Consider the following 9,125-nt stretch of genomic DNA (forward strand, 5'->3'; position numbering starts at 1 on the left):
CAGGCTTGGGTCTAGCTTTGGGCTTCTTCATGGGAGTGTCAACTTGCTTACCGTTCCTCTTGAAGTTCCCTTTCTTTCCCTTGCCCTTTTACTTGAAACTAGTGGTCTTGTCAACCATCAACACTTGATGATCTTTCTTGATTTCTACCTTCGTTGATTTCAGCATCACGAAGAGCTCGGGAATCATTTTTGTCATCCCTTGCATATTATAGTTTATCACGAAGTTCTAGTAGCTTGGTGATAGTGACTAGAGAACTCTGTCAATCGCTATCTTATCTGGAAGATTAACTCCCACTTGATTTAAGCGATTGTAGTACCCAGACATTCTGAATACATGATCACGGGCTGAGCTATTCTCCTCCATTTTGTAGGCAAAGTACTTGTCAGAGGTCTCATACCTCTCGACATGGGCATGAGTCTGAAATACCAATTTCAACTCTTGGAACATCTCATATGCTCTTTGGCGTCCAAAACATTTCTGAAGTCCCGGTTCTAAGCCGTAAACCATGGTGCACTAAACTATCAAGTAGTTATCATACCGATCTTGTCAAATGTTAACGTCTGCATCTGCTCCTGCAATAGGTCTATCACCTAGTGGTGCATCAAGGGCATAATTCTTCTGTGCAGCAACGAGGATAATCCGCATATCACGGACCCAGTCTGCATCATTGCTACTATCATCTTTCAACTTTTCTCTAGGAACATATCAAAAAAATATAGGAGCTATATCGCGAGCTATTGATCTACAACATAGATATGCAAATACTATCAGGACTAAGTTCATGATAAATTAAGTTCAATTAATGATATTACTTACGAACTCCCACTTAGATAGACATCCCTCAAGTCATCTAAATGATACGTGATCCAAATCAACTAAACCATGTCCAATCATCACGTGGGATGGAGTAGTCATCAACGGTGAACATCTCTACATTGATCATATCTACTATATGATTCACATTTGTCCTTTCGGTCTCCAGTGTTTCGAGGCCATGTCTGTACATGCCAGGCTCATCAAGTTTAACCCGAGTATTCCGCATGTGCAAAACTGTCTTGCACCCGTTGTATGTGAACGTAGAGTCTATCACACCCGATCATCACGTGGTGTCTCAACACAACGAACTGTCGCAATGGTGCATACTCGGGGAGAACATGTATACCTTGAAATTTTAGTTAAGGGATCATCTTATAATGCTATTGCCGTACTAAGCAAAATAAGATGCATAAAAGATAAACATCACACGCAATCAAAATATGTGACATGATATGGCCATCATCATCTTGTGCTTTTGATCTCCATCTCCAAAGCATCATCATGATCTCCATCGTCACCGGCTCAACACCTTGATCTCCATTGTAGTGTCGTGGTCGTCTCGCCAACTATTGCTTCTACAACTATCGCTAACGCATAGTGATAAAGTAAAGCAATTACGTGGCGCTTGCATTTCATGCAATAAAGAGACAACCCTAAGGCTCATGCCGGTTGTTGATATTACAAAACATGATCAAGGTGTTGCCCGAGACTCGGTCATTGGTATCCACATACCTAGTTCAATCTCGTTACTGGAAAGTCTCTTTACTTGTCACGTAATACATCATCCTACAACTAACTCATTAGTCACTTTGCTTGCAAGGCTTCTTATGATGTGCATTACCGAGAGGGCCCAGAGATACCTCTCCGATACTCGAAGTGATAAATCCTAATCCCGATCTATGCCAACCCAACAAACACCTTCGAAGATACTGGTAGAGCATCTTTATAATCACCCAGTTACGTTGTGATGTTTGATAGCACACAAGGTATTCCTCTGGTATACAGGAGTTGCATAATCTCATAGTCGAAGGAATATGTATTTGACATGAAGAAAGCAATAGCAATAAAACAAAATGATCAATATGCTAAGCTAACGGATGGGTCTTGTCCATCACATCATTCTCCTAATGATGTGATCATGTTCATTAAATGACAACACATTTCTATGGTTAGGAAACTTAATCATCTTTGATTAACGAGCTAGTCTAGTAGAGGCTTACTAGGGACACTGTGTTTTGTCTATGTATCACATGTATCAAGTTTCCGGTTAATACAATTCTAGCATGAATAATAAACATTTATCATTATATAAGGAAATACAAAATAACAACTTTATTATTGCCTCTAGGGCATATTTCCTTCAATTTGCATGTGCCAACTCTAATAATTCAAAAAAAACTGTTTTTATGCCCGTACCGCTCATGAAGCGTCCCGAAATGATTTTTTTAATAAATTCCATGGAAAGTTGAAAGTTTGGAAGGCACCCATGGATACGGCTAGCCAAGGATTGTGAAAGAATGGCGGAGAGGAAATAAACTTTATTTTCTACTTGGGAACTGCCTATAATGTGTCTAGCATGGGAGATATTGGAAACTTTCGGTCATGACGTTGACAGGAAAAGCATGCCTCTCTCAAAAAATAATTTCATCTCCGTTTTAAACTTTGAGCTCTGTCACCTCTGCAAATCTCTGCTTCCCTCTATGAAGGGCCTATCTATTTTACTTTTATGCAATTGTTATTTTTATTATGAGTCTCCATCTTCTCTTATAAAGAACCAACTAGAGAGCACTATTGCCATGCTTGTGCATTGGGTGTAGTTGATTGAGTGTGTTTCACGAATGGATCATTGACTGAGCATAATGGGCTAGGAATAACTTTCTTTAGCGTTGATATTTTGAAAGACGTGGTTGCTTGTTGGTATGCTTGAGTATTTATATTTTCATGTCAAACTGTAGACTATTGCTTTGAATCACTCTATTCCAAATATCCATGCCACAAAGAAAAGATTGTATGATGAATATCATAGGTAGCATTCCACATAAAAAACTCTGTTTTTATCATTTACCTACTCAAGGGCGAGCTGGAATTAAGCTTGGGGATGCTTGATACATCTCCAATGTATCTATAATTTTTGTTTGTTCCACACTATTATAGTATTAATCTTGGATGTTTTATATGCACTTACAAGCAATTATATATCATTTTTTGGACTAACCTATTAACTTAGTGCCCAGTGCCAGTTGTTGTTTTTTGCTTGTTTCTGGTTTCACAGAATATCAGTACCAAACGAAGTCCAAATGCCCCAAACTTTTTGGAGATTTTTTCTGGCAATAAGAGACCCTAGAAGCTTGGGGAGGGGACGAGAAGACGAAGCAGTAGCCCACAAGGCACCAGGGCGCACCCTGGTGGCTTGTTGGGCCCACGTGGCTCCATTTGACCTAACTCCGCCTCTATAAATTCTCTAAAATCGTGAGACCAACAGAGGAGTCCACAAAATACTTTTTCCACCACCGCAAGTTCTAGAACTACAAGGAACCATCTAGAGGCCTTTTCTGGCACTCTGCCGAAGGGCGATTCTATCACGGAGGGGGCTCTACATCATTCTTGCTGCCCTCCGATTATGCGTGAGTAGTTTACCACGGACCTATGGGTGGATAGTTAGCATCTATATTGCGTCTTCTCTCTATTTGATCTTCAATACAATGTTCTCCTTGGTGTTCTTGGAGATCTATTTGATGTAATGACTTTTTGTGGTGTGTATGTTGGCATCCGATGAATTGTGAGTTTATGATCAGATCTATCTGTGAATATTATTTGAGTTTTCTCTGAACTCTTTTATGCATGATTTTTATAGCCTTGTATTTCTTCTCCAATTTATTGGTTTGGTTTGGCAACCTAGATTGATTTATCTTGTCATGGGAAGAGGTGCTTTGTAATGGGCTCGATCTTGCGGTGCTCAATCTGAGTGACAGAAAGAGACATGACACACATGTATCGTTGCTATTAAGGGTAAAAGGATGGGATTTTATTTCATACATGAGTTTATCTTGTCTACATCATGTCATCTTGCTTAAGGCGTTACTCTGTGCTTCTATGAACTTCATACACTAGATGCATGCTAGATAGCGGTCGATGTGTGGAGTAAATAGTAGTAGATGCAGAATCATTTTGGTCCACTTGTCTCACACATGATGCCTATATACATGATCATTGACTTGGATATCGTCATGATTATTTGCTTTTCTATCAATTGCCCAACATTAATTTGTTTACCCACCATATGCTACTTTTATGAGAGAAGCCTCTAGTGAAAACTATGCCCCTGGGTCTATCTTTTATCATCTATTAAAACCAAAAATACCTTGCAACAATTTTCTCTTATTTATATTATTTGTATTTTTGTCCGATCTATCTATCAAAAACTATACAATTCAATCTTGCTCATAACCGTTGAGGGATTGACAACTCCTCTACGCGTTGGGTTGCAAGTATTTGTTGTTTGTGTGCAGGTGTTGTTTACATAGTGTTGCTTGGTTCTCCTACTGGATTGATAACCTTGATTTCATAACTGAGGGAAATAATTATCTCTACTATACTGCATCATCCTATCCTCTTCGGGGAAATCCCAACGCAGCTCACAAGTAGCACACAAATCGTATACGTGAGCCAAAAGGCACAAACGGTCCCAGCCAAGGTAAAGGCAACAGCCATGGGAATACCATGCATGAGGCCGCAAAGTGATATAATGTGTTGCATTCTAGATCGGTGTGACTTAGGATCGGGGTCCTGACATTGTGCATCCAATTCCTTAAACCCAAATTTGTGCCAAATGAGTCCACTACATCTACCTATATACGGTATTTGCATGTCGTTCCAAGCAACTTTGCATGTGCCAACTCTAATAATTAAAAAAACGGTTTGTATGCCAGTACCGCTCATGAAGCGACAATGGGTGGTCAATATCTTTCATGCTAGATGGGTTATTCTCAAGATGAGTGTTTATTCACTTGTCATTGCACGAGAAAATGGCCGGTAATAGGGATGCCCAGTCCCTAAATGATTTTCTTAATAAATTCCATGGAAAGTTGAAAGTTTGGAAGGCACCCGTGGATACGGCTAGCCATGGATTGTGAAAGAATGGTCGAGAGGAAATAAACTTTATTTTCTGTTCGGGAACCGCCTATGATGTTTCTAGCACGGGAGATATTGGAAACTTTCAGCCGTGACATTGACAGGAAAAGCATGCCTCTCTCAAAAATAATTCCACCTCAGTTTTAAACTTTGAGCTCTTGCACCTTTGCAAATCTCTACTTACCTCTATGAAGGGCCTAACTATTTTACTTTTATGCAAAAAAAATTATTTTGAGTCTCCATCTTATCTTATAAAGCACCAACTAGAGAGCACTATTGTCATACTTGTGCAATGGGTATAGTTAATATTGAGTGTGTTTCATGAATGGATCAATGACTGAGCATAATGGGCTAGGGATAACTTACTTTAGCGTTGATATTTTGAAAGACATGGTTGCTTGTTGGTATGCTTGAGTTTATATTTTCGTGTCAAACTATAGAATATTGCTTTGAATCACTCAAGAACAAATATCCATTCCACAAATAAAAGATTATATGATGAATATGATACGTAGCATTCCACATTGAACATTTTGTTTAATCATTTACCTACTCGAGGATGCTTGATACGTCTACAACGTATCTATATTTTTTGATTGTTCCACGCTATTATAGTATTAATCTTGGATGTTTTATATGCACTTACAAGAAATTATATATCATTTTTTTAGACTAACCTATTAACTTAGTGCCCAGTGCCAGTTGCTATTTTTTTGCTTGTTTCTGGTTTCACAGAATATTAGTACTAAACGAAGTCCAAATGCCCCAAAACTTTTTGGAGATTTTTTCTGGCAATAAGAGACCCTAGAAGCTTGGGGAGGGGACGATAAGACAAAGCAGTAGCCCACAAGGCACCAGGGCGCGCCCTGGTGGCTTGTGGGGCCCATGTGGCTCCGTCCGACCTAACTACGCCTCTATAAATTCTCTAAAATTGTGAAACCAACAGAGGAGTCCACGAGATACTTTTTCTGCTGCTGTAAGTTCCAAAATCACGAGATCTCATCTAGAGGCCTTTTACGGCACTCTGCCAAAGGGGGGTCGATCATGGAGGGGGTTGTACATCATCGTTGCTGCCCTCCGATGATGCATGAGTAGTTTACCATGGACCTATGGGTCCATGGTTAGTAGCTAGATGGATTCTTCTCTCTATTTGAACTTCAATACAATGTTATCCTCGGTGTTCTTGGAGATCTATTTGATGTAATGACTTTTTGCGGTGTGTTTGTTGGGATCCGATAAATTGTGAGTTTATGATCAGATCTGTCCACGAATATTATTTGAGTTTTCTCTGAACTCTTTTATGCATGATTGTTATAGCTTCGTATTTCTTATCCGATTTATTGGTTTGGTTTAGCCAACTAGATTGTTTTATCTTGCCATGGGAAGAGGTGCTTTGTAATGGGTTTGATCTTGCGGTGCTCAATCTTGGTGATAGAAAGAGACATGACACGCATGTATCGTTGCTATTAAGGGTAAAAAGATGGGATTTATTTCATATGTGAGTTTATCTTGTCTACATCATGTCATCTTGCTTAAGGCATTACTCCGTTCTTCTATGAACTTAATACACTAGATGCATGCTGGATTGCAGTCGATGTGTGGAGTAAATAATAGTAGATGCAGAATCGTTTCGGTCTACTCATCTCGGACATGATGCCAATATACATGATCACTGCCTTGGATATCATCATAATTATTTGCTTTTCTATCAATTGCCAACAGTAATTTGTTTACCCACCGTATGCTATTTTTATGAGAGAAGACTCTAGTGAAAACTATGGCCCCAGGGTCTATCTTTTATCATCTATTAAAACCAAAAATACCTTGCTGCAACTTTATTTTGTATTTTTTGTCCAGTGTATCAATCAAAAACTATACAATTCAATCTTGCTCATAACCGTTGAGGGATTGACAATTCCTCTACGTGTTGCATTGCGAGTATTAGTTGTTTGTGTGCAAGTGTTGTTCACATAGTGTTGCTGCTGGATTGATAACCTTGGTTTCATAACTGAGGGAAATACTTATCTCTAGTGTATTGCATCATCCTCTCCTCTTCGGGAAAATCCCGATGCAGCTCACAAGTAGCACACAATCATATACGTGAGCCAAAAGGCGCAAACGGTCTCGGCTAATGTAAAAGTGGCAGCCGTGGGAATACCGTGTGTGAGGCCACAAAGTGATATGATGTGTTGCATGCTAGATCGGTGTGACTTAGGATCGGGGTCTTGACATTGTGCATGCAATTCCTTAAACCCTAAGTTGTGCCAAATGAGTCCATTACATCTACCTATATGCGGTATTTAGATGTTGTTCCAAGTAAATTTGCGTGTGCCAACTCTAATAATTCAAAAAAAATGTTTTGTATGCTCGTACCGCTCATGAAGCGACAAAGGTTGGTCAATATCTTTCATGCTCGATGGGTCATGTAGCGCCCAAGATGTGATTCTATCCCAATCACGTGATGAACTCATGACTGGGGCACAACTGCATTTCGAGCGCATAGCATGGTGGATATCATTACAACATACCATGTACTGAATAGATGAGAATACAAGATAAAGGCTTACACTCACCACAAGCCACAACATGAATACATGAATACATCAATACATAGCAATCATCATACAGAAGAGCAGGATCCGACTACAGATGAAATCAAACAAAAATAAGAACGACATCCACCCTGCTAATCCCAGGCTCCCCAATCCGGAACCTATCCCTTGATCGAAGATGAACAAGAACTCCAAAAGCAATCAAGCATCGCTCTCACGTCATGTCATCGCATTACCTATACCTGCAACTATTGTTGTAGTAATCTATGAGCCACGATGACTCAGCAATCCCATTACCATGGGTATCAAGACTAGCAAAGATAATGGGTATGGAATGGTTAAGTGGTGAGGCTGCAGCAAGCGACTAAGCATTGTATGGTGGCTAACTTACGAGTACAAGATTAAGATGAGAAACTACGCAACGGTCGCACACTAGTAATGATCAAGAAGTGATCCTGAACTACTTACGAGTCAAACATAACCCCACCGTGTTCTCTTCCCGAACTCACTCGAAAAGAGACGGTCACGGTTACACACGCGGTTAGTGTATTTTAGTTCGAATCTGGTGTCAAGTTCTCTACAACCGGATATTAAAAACTCCCATCTGCCACATAACCGCGGGCACGGCTCTCGAAAGTTTAAAACTTGCAGGTTGTCCCAACTTAGCCCATGACAAGCTCACGATCCGCAGAGACAATCCTCCATCGCGGGACATGCGATGAAACTCGAGATCTCGGTGCACAAGACATTTCGACAAAGGTAAAACAAAACCAGCAAGACCACCCGGTGCGTCGATACCCCGATAGGAGCCGCGCGTATCTCGTTCTCAGGACAACACCGTCTTTGCTAAGTGGACGATAACCAAGGACCTCGAGTTGCCCCGATGTGGCACCGCCGACTGGTAGGTAGGTGGACCAACACTCATGAGGAGCACTGGACCCGAGGGGTTGATTAAGAGACCTCGGGGGCCGGCAGGTCCCTATGCAAGTTTTAGTTGTTATTAGACAAATGGTAAAACTAATGTTGGGCCTGGCTGGAAGAGTTTTATTCAAAGTGAACTGTCAAGAGGGGCCCATAAACCCTCATCGTGTTAGGGACACAAACCAAGGAATATAACACCGGTATGATGGAAACCAAGGCGGCAAGAGTGGAACAAAACACCAGGCAAAAGGCCGAGCCTTCCATCTTTTACCAAGTATATAGATGCATAAATTAAATAAGAGATATTGTGATATCCCATGATATCCATGACATCCATGTCCCAACATGGAACAATCTGCAACTGCACCTGCAACTAGCAACGCTATAAGAGGGGCTGAGCAAAGTGGTAACATAGCCAAACAACATTTTGCTGGGATGGTGAAAAGGTTAGAGGGTGACATGGCAAATTAGGAGGCTTGGTAGACAAGTGGTAGGTAGCATGACATAGCGATAGCATCAAGACAACTAGCATAGCAAAGGTAGTAGTGAGATCCAAGGTGACGGTCATCTTGCCTGAAATCCTGCTAGGAAGAAGACCGAGTCCATGAAGAAGACGAAGCCATGTAGATGAACCAAGCTTAGTTGAACGAATCCTCACAATCGCAGCGAAACAGGAACTAACGAGAAGAAGCACAACCGGAAAG

This window comes from Triticum urartu, chromosome 6 (genome assembly GCF_003073215.2).
Source record: "Triticum urartu cultivar G1812 chromosome 6, Tu2.1, whole genome shotgun sequence".
NCBI classification, from domain to species: Eukaryota; Viridiplantae; Streptophyta; class Magnoliopsida; order Poales; family Poaceae; genus Triticum; species Triticum urartu.